Below are 14,685 nucleotides of genomic sequence, written 5' to 3'. Positions count from 1 at the left end.
CCATTTGTTTATTACGTCATAATATACCAATTGCCCAACTTTGTAGTGGATGATTTATCGCATCCAACAATTTGCATTATTGCCAGGTCTTTACCTGCCGCACCCCAAGTTCCTTAATAGGGTGGGTAGCGTGCTCGAAGGGTACTCAAAAGTATTTTCGAGCGTTGCGATTCAAATGTCTCTAGTACAGGGGTCACCAACAGGGACCAAATGAGTTGCCCGCGGTCGCTGTAGCAGTGGCGGCTTTTGGGTTGGGCGAGGTGGGCAGTCGCCCCCCCCCGGTCTAAGGGTCCCCCTATTTGGATTATGCGCTTTTTTCAAGGATAATAACGAATAAACATGGACATCCGTGTAAAGCAAGAAAAGGATTCCGTACAGATGTGTCAATCAACATCAAATCTCTGCATTTGTTAGAAAATTTCCATTCCCCGATAATCATCACGTCTCTGCATGTGGTAGAATTACTTAGTTTTGATGTAGTATATCATTGCACACATGAAAAAATAGACATTGCCGAATACAACACCTGGCCAAACCTTGCCGTGGTGAAAGATAGAAAGTTGCGAAAGGGGTGTCTGGGGGGCGAAGCCCCCCATAAGTTACGGATAGATACTTATGCGTGGCCCCTCGGTAAGTCTCGCCCGCCCGCCCCCCTCGTTCGTAAGGCCACCTCTGCGCTGTAGCAAATATCAAAATGAGAGATTTGAAAGTTGAATATGGTTTCATATGAGCAACAGTTGAACATGGGTCGGTCGACCCCAAGAAACATACGAACGCAGTCGCTCGGGGCATTGCTTGTCTTCGCCCACGCGGTGGCTCAGCGGGAATATATAGTTAATATTCCCGAGTCTCGACGCGGAGATTGGCGCTTCGGCGCGCACTGCAGCAACGCAACTGAGCCCGGAGGAGCTGGTGTGAGTCCCGGCGAGTGAGCGTTTTTTGTTCTTTGTAAGGGGCGGAAACCCGGCCCAGTGCTATATAATTGTCTTACTCTAAGTGAAGAAATCCAACTGAACACGGATAAACGGCAGGAGTAAGTGGTAACCCGTCGGTCGTCGCAATAATCAGTACACACTACACAAGAAGTAGCTTGTTTCAAAACGGTTGGTGACCCCTGCTCCAGTAGATAGCTGGGTTTGAAATGCATACATCTTCCCCTCAAGAAAAAACATTCATAGACTATTTTATGGGAACAGGCATTTCGGAGCCGGTCATTACCGCGCCACGATCCCACAACACACTAAAAGACATATGCAGTTTCGGCCAACACGCAACTCCATGGGATGAGATACCAAAAAAACTTATGGTATTTGTCCATTGTCAATATAGCCGCGCTCGGTGGGCGTGACTAATAACTCCTGTCCTTCCAATCTGGGCCCACAATGCAAATGTCACCCGGCGCATCCCCAAAGGAATAAAGCCATGACAATTTTTGTGTGCGTCTCACAAAAGATATTCTTTTAGTCTGCTACGTTTGGGCGAGTAAAATATCTATTGATTATACAACAGACTGGAGGTCGCGAATGAACAACATACAATAAAGTAATTATGACAACATGACAGATGCTGTGATTATGAATTACGTGCCCCAGCTCTATAGATAAATGCGACTCTCGGGGCTGAGAGAGGTTATAAATGAATAGTAATATAATGCAATTACCAATATTATTGACGAAATTCAATTTTGAAAATTGACCAACGGTTGTACAGGGGGACGAATTGCTGTTTTGGTTGAATTGCTGATTCTAGCTACAACCCACGCTTACATGTCAGGCTATATAAGCGGATGGTTATGGCGGCAGGTCCAAATGCTAAGTAACGAACTGTGAAATAACGATTGACGCCCGTTTCAAGTAGTTATATGAGAATAAGATATAGTGAACATAAAAATTCTGCCTTCAACTTAATACATATACTGCGAGCTGCTGTTACGAGAAACGGCTAATCACGGCTCGGTTATGATAAATATCAGCAGCTGTGTATTTGTAATGCTTCGTTGTGGAAACTGCAATGTTTTATTCGACGAGTACAAAATTCCGAATCTTCGTCAGGTGCACGTGCGTACGTAGGCCTCCTGCTCGCCAAGCAGCAACGGTAAACTGCGTTTAACCAAGCAAAACCAAACATCAATACATAAGTTACTATTTGAAACTATATAGGCAGAGTGGTGATCAATATCCTGCTGCGAGGTAGGGGCTTCTGTAGTGTATTGATAACCTGATATCAGGGCCGTAACAGCACTTCGTCAGCCCCCCACCCCAAAACTTTGGTCTTGGGCCCCCCATAGGGTTATAAACCTAACTTCTGGGGGGCTTCGCCCTCCAGACCCCCCTCCGGCGATACACTGTTTGCCGCTATTTATCATTATCATTGGGAGTTTGTTTGGTGGGTCAGCTTTTGTCGCCTAAGCGCACGAAGCGCGGAAAAATTTCTAGAATTCATTATTGAATCGGTCAGTATGATCGGGAATTGCCTATATTGTCATCAAATTTTATCTTCTCTCTGCTCACGTAATCAGATTTGCCGGTGGAGCTGAGTGAGGTGTGTTTGAAAAGGTAGGACCACTCCATTAATAATTAAACATCTTCAGGCGTATACCCGTTGGCAGGAACGAAACAGCACCTCGTCAGGCCCCCAAAAACGTGGATCTGGGCTCCCATAGGGTGATAAAACGACCCCCCCCCCCCATCACGTTGTTCACGTTTGTCACGAAATCAACTGTACTGTATTGTGAGCCAGCGCCAATCGCGAAAATTTTCGATAATTTATGATAAAATCGGTCAATCAGATAGGCGATTGCATATATATTATGCTATCAATTTATTTTCCTCTCTACTCACGTAATTAGATATACCGGTAGAGCTGAGTGAAGTGTCTTGAAGACGGGGAGGCCCGTAAATAATAATTAAACATCTTCTGGTGGGCGGACCCGTTGGTATGACTTCGTTACATGATGTTATTTCGTGACTTCCAGTCTGCTATATCAAAACATATAGAATCGCCCAAACGTAGGCTTCTGAACTAAGAGACGCACACGATTTCAAATTGGTATTTCTTCACTGGCATAAATTTTTTCCCATCGGGATGGTATTTGTCTTGTGAGGTTCAGATTGCAAAGACAGGAACATTCGACGTCTGTCATTTAGGCGCCTATGTACCATTATACCTATGTGTATTTTATATATAGAACGCCGTCTTCGGTCAGCATAAGGGCATAGACCTTTTCGGCCAAGGTTTTCTCGCTGCCGATCGTTCTGGCACACTTCTTGGAGTCGCATGTTATATGGCCTAAAACTTGATTGTAGGTCTTGGTGGGTCGTAGCGCGGTAATAGTCTAATACCCAATAATAAAGATAAATGGCTTCTTGAATTCGCGCGCAGCGCGAAAAAATTTTGAAAAATTGGCATGAATTTTCAAAAAATACTTTATGATCTATGCTAATTCACGAAATAATTTTGGGCCCCCTTCGAGCTCGGCCCCCCCCCAATTGGGGGGTTTGGGGTGCGGCAGTTACGGTGCTGCCTGATATACACCACGGGAGGTGTTCTTACAATCACACTACAAAGTTTACTATGTGTGGATACTTCTTACGCAATGATGAGCGGAGCTCATACATATGACGTAATAATGAGTCAGTGGCGTTTGAAAACAGATGTTTGTGCTATCGCTAACGTGGTATATTATCTCATTCTTGTTCACGAATATTCAGTTTATGTCATAGTCCTTGTACAAACAAAAAGTAATCGTTCTTTCATAAAAAAAATCGATTAGATATGGAAAGTAGTCGATTACGATTACGATTACTTCGGATTTTTTTTCGAATGTAATCGATTGCGATTACGATTACTTCAAAATGCTGTAATCGTCGTAATCGATTACGATTACTAATCGCGATTACCCCATGTCTGCCAAATACCGGACACTCTTTAGCGCCCACTAGTGGATTTTAAAATGAGTCATGAGCACATTGTCTGTCAATATGACGTCACACTAGTAAAGACCAGAGATGGCCACGATCCGTTTCAGAAGTATGTGCTGGCTGTGTGTTGCGTAACCGGGACCAAAACCGCAATTTTTCAGCTCCTTCCCGCCCAATTATCAATCATTTTGGGCCCACCATCGGGTAATTGATGCAACTTCTGGAGGGGCTTGCTATATGCAGCTGCATGGTTTCTACATGCATCTAGTCGTTCAATTTTTTGAATGAATTCTGTCAATAATATTGGTTCTTCCATATTACTATATAGTTTGATCCTCTCTCCGCCCACATGATCAGAGTTAGCGGTAGAGCTGGTGGAGGATAATGACTTCGAAAATACAGGGAGTATACAATTGTAAATCGTTAAGTCATGTTCATAGATTGTTTATCAGCCTTATGCCGGTGCGCACCACGGAACTTTATCAACACCCAATATCCAGTGGTTTACAACCTTTTACGGCCGCGACTCCAATTTGAATATGTTTCGTGGTCCTGATCAAAATTTGACGAGCTATGATTACTAACAGAAGTCAGGACCTTTGCCCAGACTTACTCAAGGGCTATTTTGTAAGCTGGTTATGTTCAACATCTTCGCGAACCCCAGAATGAAGGCAAACGACCCCCACGTTTTGAACCGCTATCTTTGAATAAAGTATTTAAACGGCCTTGACCATCTTTAAGGACTATACCGTTCTGCTTTAATTGCGATTACAATTAGGCTTATTTCAGTAAATGAAGTTTATTTTTATTTATATTTTATTGCATTTGCGAGGGTGATAGTCCCCATATTAAAATCAATAAATGTGATAGTAAATCGCGCGCAGCGCGACGAAAAATATCATGTAGTATAAATATTTCCCAAAATAATGTTATTATGTTGATTTACGACAAAAATTATTAGCCTATTAGCATTCAAAATTCCGGACATTCAGGCATAATTTGGAAATTCCTCCCGGACGCAAGTCGCATCCTAACAGTGAAATTCCGGAGATGTCCGGGAAATTCCGGACGTATGGCAACCCTATTGTAACGAGTCTCGAGATACTGTTTCACTAGTAAAATAACAGGCCTCGGCGTGATGTGATGGAGCTTCCTGGAATACTAATTTCCAGGTCGCAGAAAGTCATGTTCATTAAAGGGCAACTCCTTTGAACCGTTGTCTGATACAATTTAAAACGATTAAGGCTTGAATGCAGGTATCACTCCAATAAATTTGTCGTGTATCAATAAGTATAGCATGTATCTGCTGGACACCACCAGCAATTTAGTTGGTCACTAATAGTCAGAGAGGTTGGTTATCATCAGCACATTCGTATATATCCTGTATTTCATGATTTGGCAGTTTTTCGACTATTCCAGTCACAATACCCCATGATTTATCAACCGTGCAGCAGTAGTGAAGGCTTTGGTTGTCCTGTACTGTTCCAAGCTCTTCAATTCACAGTGGAATTGCTGCGTGCAATATACGTGGAAACGACAAGACAGACGTTCGTCCTAGTAGCGGGTATATGAGTCTCACATTATTCGAGAAAACGTTCGAGTTTATACTACAGCAGTACGAAACAATGGTTGTTAAGTTTAGCCGACGAGAGAACGAATTGCGGAAAAGTCGCAGGACGAAATAATGGATTTGTGAAGTATTTAGCCAATAGAAATAAGGAGCGCGAAATAGTCGCGGTACGAAAAAGGCGGTGATATTTATGTATAAATTCAGTTAAGGAAAACAGGTAGTTTATTTTTGTCTTTGATGTTTTTTGCGGCATATACACCGACTCATGATACGAATACACACGATTTGTGCATATGCATATCATGAATGCATGATGTGCATATGCCGCTGGTAAAGGAAGTGCAGATATAGCCCTCACGGCTTTCTGAGTCATGTACCACCCCTCCATGCTATCCCAGTAATGCATGAGCGCCAAGCAGGAAAGTCATGGATCCCAGTGTTACTAATCAGGTCTTTGGTCTAACCCGGTCGTGGATCGAACCCACGACCTACCGATCAAGAAGCCAGACGCTTCACCATTATACTATCATGTCGGTTTTACGTAACAGTGGTTGTGAAGTTTATCATATATAAATACGGATCACGAAATACTCGCGACACGAAAAAGGCAGAGATATCTATCAGGGCTTTGGACTCGGAGCCGGAGCCCCGGAGCCGTGCATTTTTACCGGAGCCGGAGCTCTACATAAAATTCCGCCGGAGCCGGAGCTGAAGCCAGTTATTTGCTGAAGCCAGTTATTTGCGGGGTAGCTCCGGCTCCGACGTATTTCATAAGAGGCTATTATATATGCAACAACCATATCTGCTGATTTCACACAATTCAACAGCAGGCCTTCGCGAAATTAATAATCTTTTCCTCTTTGGCGCTACCTTTTCCGACTCGTTCTTTCGTGTTAGTTCTTTAATCTCGCGCCGCGAAATTGGACAGTGTTATTGAGTATGCAATTATGCATGCTAATTGGAATTCATAACTGCGCATGATCGTCATTCACTCTAGTAAGGATTTTCGAGCGTAAATAAGGGGGGGGCAGAAGAGTAGACCAAAAACGCCATTACACTCAGCAAACAATTGTCGAGGTGCGAACTACTCAATGCAATATCAGGAGTCAGGACCCCATGGTATTTTATGTTGGAGACAAATTACTAATTTGATACGCGATTTCCAATTTGTAATCATCTGTTTCGTAAATTCATTCTTGATGTCTGCTTGATACTCCAGTATTTCCGTATTATCGCGCACTGTGACTTGTAAATGTGCAATGGGCATGCTGCATAGTTTAATTCGTTATGGGTATGGCGCAATGTGCACGACAGAGTGTTTAATTCGGTTATTCGATTCGTTTCAACGGGAAAATATTATATTCCGATAAACTCGATCGACACCGATGGACTGGTAACGGGTGCACCAATATCGAACGTCAAACCATTGGCCATTCGGTACAAATCGAATTTCTATTGATCACGTCGTGATATCCGCCCATATTCCTCTTACTACAGTTACAGTTGAATAATAATCGCATATTTTTAAAGATCGAATTGAGCTGTATGGCCTAAAGTGAACAATAAACAGAATTTCGACAATATAATGGGAAATTATCTCGCGGGCCACTCAAAACCTTCTCGCGGGCCACATATGGCCCGCAGGCGCAGGTTGCCCACCCCTGATATAGACAGAGCCCTTCGATAGTTTTCAGAGCCGGAGATGGAGCTGGAGCCGGAGCAGTGGTAATAATGTGGCTCCGGAGCTGGAGCCGGAGCTAATGCATGATAGAAGAAAGCTCCGGAGCCGGAGCTGGAGCAATGCAAATTTACGGCTGCTCCAAAGCCCTGATATATATGTAGAATTTTAGTTTTGCGTAACAGAGATGGTGAAGTTTGGTCACTAGGAGTACGGATCGCGAAATAGTCGCGGTACGAAAAAGGCTGAGATATCTTCCTGAAACTTCCGCAATACACAAAAATGATTCTGGCTTTGACTAGTTACAAGATGTACGATAAAATATATGTTGGCCACGCATAATAGTCCAAATAATACTCTAAAGTACAATTCACGTTGACAGAGTCAACTACGACCGGAAGATACTTTCAACTGGTCAGGTCACTACATGGAAATACCTGAAAATCCCCCACACAGAGAGGAATGGCATTGTTACGAATATTCGCGGCAATACGTTGAAAGGAAAAGTACGAACAGTCGTAATTTCAATACCAAGGGCTAAAACTGACTTCTATTACTGTAATAATGACTGTCAGTTTCTAGTTTTACAGCTATATCATAGCATAGCCTTTATAAGATAGTCGTTACACTGTAGAGTCATACTCTATAGTTACACGCCATTGTTTTCCGTGGCAACTATAGGCGGGAGCGAGACACCTAGCGACAGAGGTGTAAATCTTTATTTTGAGTGCAGGGTTATCTTCTAAATCTGTTGCATTGGTTACTAAGGTTAGGTTAGTAATCTTACGTAGGTTAGTAATCTATAATAGGACGCTGTTAGGTATTTCAAGCCACGAAAAAACAAATGGCTGCAAAATCGGGAAGTAGTAAGCTAACGAGTGGGAAGTATTGCTGTATTCCGCAATGTTCTAGTGCTGCTGCAAGCGGAATTCGTCTATACGTTGTTCCAACTGGTGATAAACCTCGGTTTGGAGTTAGTACTAAAGAATGGGCCAATAAATTTAAGCAGGTGAGTGTGCGGATCGAGTTAATATACTCTGTGTTTTCATGTTTTATTCGATGTTCTTTGCATATTTAATCATCTTGTCTTATATTCGAACGGGTTGGGTTGGTCATCCGGCATGAAGGGACACCGCGTGTTGCAAATTTAGATCAGCAGTGTGAAATATTACAACATTACACGGATAATATAGTATTTTTGCAGTGATTTTGTATACTACCATTTTTTCATTATTTGTAATCAATAGTCTCAAAAGTTTAAAACATGCCAGAAAGAAGAAAGTGATGATCAACCCCTACAGTTTTTTTTACCATATGATACTATTATAAAAATAACAATAATATCCTCATTTCAGGTTATTTTCAAAGTCTGCTACAACACTGACTTTAAAAACAAAGTCGACTCTGGTAAAGCATACATTTGTGAGAAACATTCCGAAGCATCAGACATTCATGTCTCAAATAATTGTCTTGCCATCAAAAAAGACTCTCTGTTTGAGAAGAAATCAATATTTTTGGTCGTGTAACATTGGCTTTCAGAAGAAATTCGCTGATGAAATAGCCGAATCAGTAAGCAAGTCTACAAAAGAATGTGACAAATTCATGATTATTGCAATTGATGAATTATCAATCAAAGCTGTATTTTTGATTTATTGATATTATGCATTTTCTTTCTGAAAATATTCACATTAGTTTACAAGTTCATCAAATTTTTTAGAGGAGCTTGTCTATCGATCTTTCACCGAAGGTATAATCGGCTATGTGGACTTCGATAATGAGGTCTATAATGACATTTCAAAAAATGCAAGTAAAGTGACCAATCATATCCTTGCTGTTTATGCGAGAGGTGAGCACCAGTGCTCTTTTTAGACATTGTAGCCGTGATCAAATTGGTACTCCAGAGTGGGGCGGAATATGTGTTGCCTCGCCGGATCAATCAAGATCCTCTTGAGGGATATTTTGGTAAACAACGAGAAAATGCAGCTCTCACCCGAAATCCTTCGGCTTCTGCATTCATGTCCAATAACAAAAATATAGCCGTGCAGAAAAGCGTGAAAAAATCCCGTTGATCTCCAAAATTTGTATTTTGTTGAATATTTTTGATTGCGTTTCATGCGCTATCACTAAGGCGATTTTTTTACCCCAGAAAACTATATTTTTACCTCATTGCATGCAAATTAGGTGTCTTCACACATGATGAATGATGATAGAATTGTACTACTTACCTTGATTCTGGTTGGGACTGTCTGTCCTTACAAAGTAGTTTCGCCTGAAAATTTTTTTTGACTCAATAACGGACACATTTTTTCATGAATAAACTATATTTTTATAAAATCTGGACCTAGGAAGAATTCCAAGCTACATCACGCATGGTAGAAATAATTAAAACATTTTGTGCAGTCTAGCTTCAGTTAGGATATCGCGGTACTTCAAGAATCAAATAGGTTCGCCGATAGTGTGTATAAACATCTACGATACAAACGAAATGTAGGTTGCTAGAAAATATTGAGTTTGCGAACAATTTTGACTATTTTTAGACCTAACGCTACAATTTTGACATGTCAAAAAATATCGCCCAAGTTATCACTTATCAGTACAGCAGTACAAGATACTTCGATGGTTCAACACCGGTGTAAACTACATTTGGTTTTCACATTTTACTATTTTGAACATAATATAGTCACTAAACGGCAAAGATGTTTATTCATCATTTGTTGTATTAGTGGGAATATTTCTTCAGGGTGTCCCGCAGACTTGCAGATGATGATGACATAGTGCTTGTACGTGTACGACGTGCTTGTACGTGTACGACAGTGAATATAAACCCTTGCTCCAATATACTTTCGTATCAGAGCTTCCACCACATGTCGGTCTCTTTCATTATAATATTGCGCCCAATCTGTTCTACACAAGATAGTGCGCATGCCAATAAGTCTGGCAGGCAACTGTTTACGAAAATTGTATTCCACTTGTTTAAACATACGGATGTAGTCATCTCTTGGGACTATCAAACTTCCCCTATTTGTTGATTCGTACTCCTCTGGCAGGCTACCGTTTTTTGAAATTTGATTTCGGCACCATTGATTGTCCTCCCCCTGAAATTTCTTCAACCCATATCGAAGAGTTGCCCCGGCAAGGTACTTCAATACCTTTTCATCATCGGCCGTTAAACCAATCTCCCGACGGCACTTGCTTTTCTTCCAAGAAAGCTGTTGCTGGATGATAGTCGGGCAGCATTCCTTTGAAACACGTTTAATAGACGTCTCCTGAACCAAACTATTCGAATAGTGCTTTTGAAGTTTCCTCGAGAGAGAAGAGAGAGAGAGAATCTTTATTCGTATACATTACATATCAACATAACACTACAAAAATGTTACAGTGAAATGCGACATGCAAGGTAGACGGGAGGCTCGATATGACAAAGTCTTCAGAGCCGAGCCACCCGGGACAGGAGCAATTTTCACAGTCGATAACTAATGAAAAAAAAAAAATTAAAATAAACTAACGAACGAAAGGGAAAATAAGACACAGTATCATGGACCAATTTGAAATACAACGCAATTACAATTTAGCGGTAGTTAGAGATAAGAGATTGAAAACATTGTTTTTTAAAAGCACAAGAGTCTAAATTGCGGAGATTAGGTGGCAGCTTATTCCAAACATTGACACCAATAAAACTGATTGAATTTTGCACTAGACTGGTAGAGTGGTGTTGCACAGACAGAGACAAGTTAGAAGAAAATCTGGTATGATGTTGGTGGGTATCTGAAGGTATCTTGAACAGATTATCAAAATATAGTGGCAGTTCACCCTGATGATAGCTATGCATGAATTTCATTACCTCAAATTTGAAAATGTCTTCCACTTTCAATATTCTAACGCTACGATACATGCTATTACAATTCTCATATCTAGATTTCCGACAGAGAATTCGCATGGCTCGATTTTGCAAGACTTGCAGTTTCTGCAGATGTTTTTTCGCAGCAGGTCCCCAAACTAGGATCCCATAAATGAGATAGCAGTGAATTAAGGCATAGTAGACTGATCTGAGAGTTTGATGAGGAATTAAATTTTTAAGGCGATAGAGAGCCCCGACACCACGCGAGATTTTAGTTTTTATATTGTTGATATGATCAGACCATCCGAGTTTATCATCAATGATAATGCCAAGATATTTAACAGTTTTATGTGTATCAAGATGTGCGTTATTTACTATAATTCTACTGCGATTCACTTGTGTATGAAATACGCGAGCATCATCAGTTGCTTCGTATGGCACTCAGCAACACAGAACACATCTTCGAGAATTTGGTCTTGGAAGATGGTTGGTAACTCAATATCCATTTTTTTTAGCTTCATCCAAGGCTTCTTGACAGTAGGTCTTATCGCAGCCAACCAAGACTTCAACGGCATTGCAAAGTTGATTTGCAGTGTCTTCCGCAGAAAGACCAGACCCTGGGTCCTCTATACAAATTTCCTCTTCGTCCTAAAATCGAAAATGTTCGGTAGTTGCATCCTTCTACGGTCAATAAGCGCAATGAGAAAGGTACAAAAATCAGTTAGGAACAGATAAGATGAGACGGCTCAAAATAGAATGGCCAGCAACTATAGCAAGAGCACCAAACCAACCAAAGGGTAACAGTTGGTATTATCCGTACGTACCAAGCCCCGAACTACTGCCATCTCCGGCTAAGCAAATTTGCGTGATCACCACCTTACAGATGCATTGTGGGTAGTAGGCTGGACCACTTAGTACAGGCGCTTATGGAAAAACGTCCAGTGTTAAAATATATTTGATTCATAATGGGTTTGTAGTATTTTATACGAATGGAGCTTTGAATGAATAGGCTAATCATCGTAACATTCAGGATTTGTTTCAGCCCAATATCTCGTGATTATATCTGTGTTATCTGTGTATTTCAAAATGTCGAAGACATCTCGTTTTGGTGGTAGTGTTTGTTGCGCCTATGGGTGCAGTAAAAGGCAGAAAAAGATATTCACGGAGTCATATATGAGAAGTGATAGCGATGGTAGTAGCGATGAAGAGACTTTGGTAAAGCGTCGGCATCCAAGAACATTTCACCGGTGAGTGAATGGCAGAATAATCGGGGCAGCAAGGCTATCTTTGAAGAATCAGTTTTTATTTTTGATATCACCTGACCATCACAGTCTATCAATATCCAGATAAGCCACAGCATTAATGAATAGGCCATGTTAAAGTGTCATTATACCAGAACATTTTGTCACAAGTATATGGATGTTGGTATGATCAGAGCAGACTATATCAGCAGTCACAGCACAATGTCAGTTCATCAGTATACCTGTAATAGCATGATCAGCTAGTTCACTGTTTGTATTATGTATGGGCAGTACAGCCAATAACTAGCTTAGTACCCAATCCTTCCTTAAAATTGTCGGGAAGGTTGGAGGTAGGACTAGAAGGAAAGGTATAATTAACGGCCACACGGTTTTGTCCAGCATAGTTGAGTAATAATTCTATTTTTATGTTGCCAGATGCCCACAATACAGTTCACATTACTAATTCCGCGGTCGAGGTCATTATAGCTTCGTGCGTGCGAGACGTTCGATTTGTCTCGAAAGATGTTTTTTTCTAGGTTTACCTTTGGCTTTGAAAGATTACCTAATTGTCTATCCTTCTGGGGTAGAAAGTAACAGATATATTTAAATCAATCAAGATAATTTCACATATGTTCCTGCTACTTTTATCATCGTTCATAACAAAGAATGGTCAATTTGGTGTGATTTGCATCATAGAATTACTTGTGAACTGATGCAATGTTCCGTACAACGCTGTTTTCCTACCAATGATTCCCTGAAAGGAAGGTGGATAGAATGTATTAGAAGAAAAGACTGGGTGCCAGCAAGATTGTCGGTCATCTGCTCTGATCATTTTCCAGAAAGTGATATTTGCCGTGTTGGTTGGAGAATTCGTTTAAGGACGAATGCGGTGCCAACAAGATTTATGATGCCAAAGGTACGGTATAGACACTAGACAGTGACTATATATTTATAAAGTTTGAGTTCCCATTACTACACCTTTATTTTAGCCCTAGTTAATGTAAAATTCACAAATTTTAGGCATCGAACAACCCACGAGTGAGACCTGCAGCAGTTCCAGATAAGATTCGGCATTATGAAGCACAAACCGCTGAACCTGAAGTAGTTATTCACGACCACAGCTACTGTGCGCATACGTCTCCTCGAAAAGTCGTTCAACAGCAATGCCGTAGGGTGGCAGAAATTAAAAAGAGGTTACATGCAGCCAGAATGAGATAGATAGTAAGCCCTAACTTCTCCCACTTTTTATTTTCAGATCACCCTCAATTACGTCGAGGGCGACGTGAAGTCAATTACCATTAATTAATTATTTCTGTCTGTTTTTTCATGTTCTTTTAATATCATTCAATCATTCCAAACCTTGCGTTTCTTATAACTAAAGATGTTGTTTCTGAAAAGGAAAGTTCAGTATTTTGGTACGAGCCAGTAGAGCGCGTTATTTCGTGTGATCACATAAATGGTTGATCTAAAAAGCCAGGTTGGAGTGCTTCATCTAGTAGGTTAGCCAAGTATCGTGGGCAGAAAAACTGCGTGTGAAAGGTTCACATGTCCAGTTAGTTTTGAATCTAATCTAATTTCTGGTTTCACGAAAGTGCAAAACGAGTCAAACTTCATGTACTCGCGTATATGGGTAGCTATAGGTGTAATTATGATCAAATACATGTAGGCCATCTAGATTGTATCTTGTGCCGTATTGATCCGATAAAATTAATATTTATTATAAACTCCTACAGTGCACAGATTGTTGTAACCAACATAGTTCAGTGTGAATAGGCAATTCTGGCTGCATCTGAATAAGAACCCATGCATTTCTTGTTTCTCTCATTCAATGAACTCATTCGGTCACTTCTGCAGAAATCAATACCCCATTGCACATCTTTATTTTCTCTTTAGATTTATTTAAATACGCTGAAACAATGAATACGTAGAATAACCACAATATGGCATTCAATTGATTTCAGCAGTGCCTTTTAATATGTCTCATGATGCTGAATTTTCTCCATCAGCAATATTCACAGCCACTACGTAGCTGGCAGTTAGAGCATTTACATCAGCTCCATTGCAGTATGAAGATTTTGAATCCAGGATAGGTAATTCCGAGGCACTCTCCGGTAATAACTTCAAGATGGCGATTGTAGATGCTCTTACTTCCTATAGATACGTATATCTGAAAGATAACTGAACTGGCATTACCGTATAATCTTTTGACAGGTTGGTTATTTCTGTACACGTAAACTATGCCAGTTTGTTGCTATCCAACATTAGTAATAAAAGCAAACTGCAATGTGTATTTGTATCATTGCATACACGGTGACCTGAAACTGAAGGTAAGTAGCAAGAAGACAGCATCAGAAAACTCCCTCAGGATTAACGGTATCATACCCAAGTCAAATTGTTAATGCCATGGCAATCGCCTTATCCAAGTAATTGTGATAAAG

General features: G+C 40.7%; 1 long non-coding RNA gene across 1 annotated transcript in view; it reads left to right on the top strand.

Moving 5' to 3' along the window:
- LOC145448138 (uncharacterized) overlaps positions 1 to 14,685 on the top strand; it is an 88,834-nt gene that overhangs the window by 55,622 nt on the left and 18,527 nt on the right. The window lies entirely within an intron of this gene.

Source organism: Botryllus schlosseri, chromosome 10 (assembly GCF_051294905.1).
Source record: "Botryllus schlosseri isolate E-star chromosome 10, Bs_hap1, whole genome shotgun sequence".
Taxonomy (NCBI): domain Eukaryota; kingdom Metazoa; phylum Chordata; class Ascidiacea; order Stolidobranchia; family Styelidae; genus Botryllus; species Botryllus schlosseri.
This window is presented reverse-complemented; position numbering and strand designations above follow the sequence as displayed.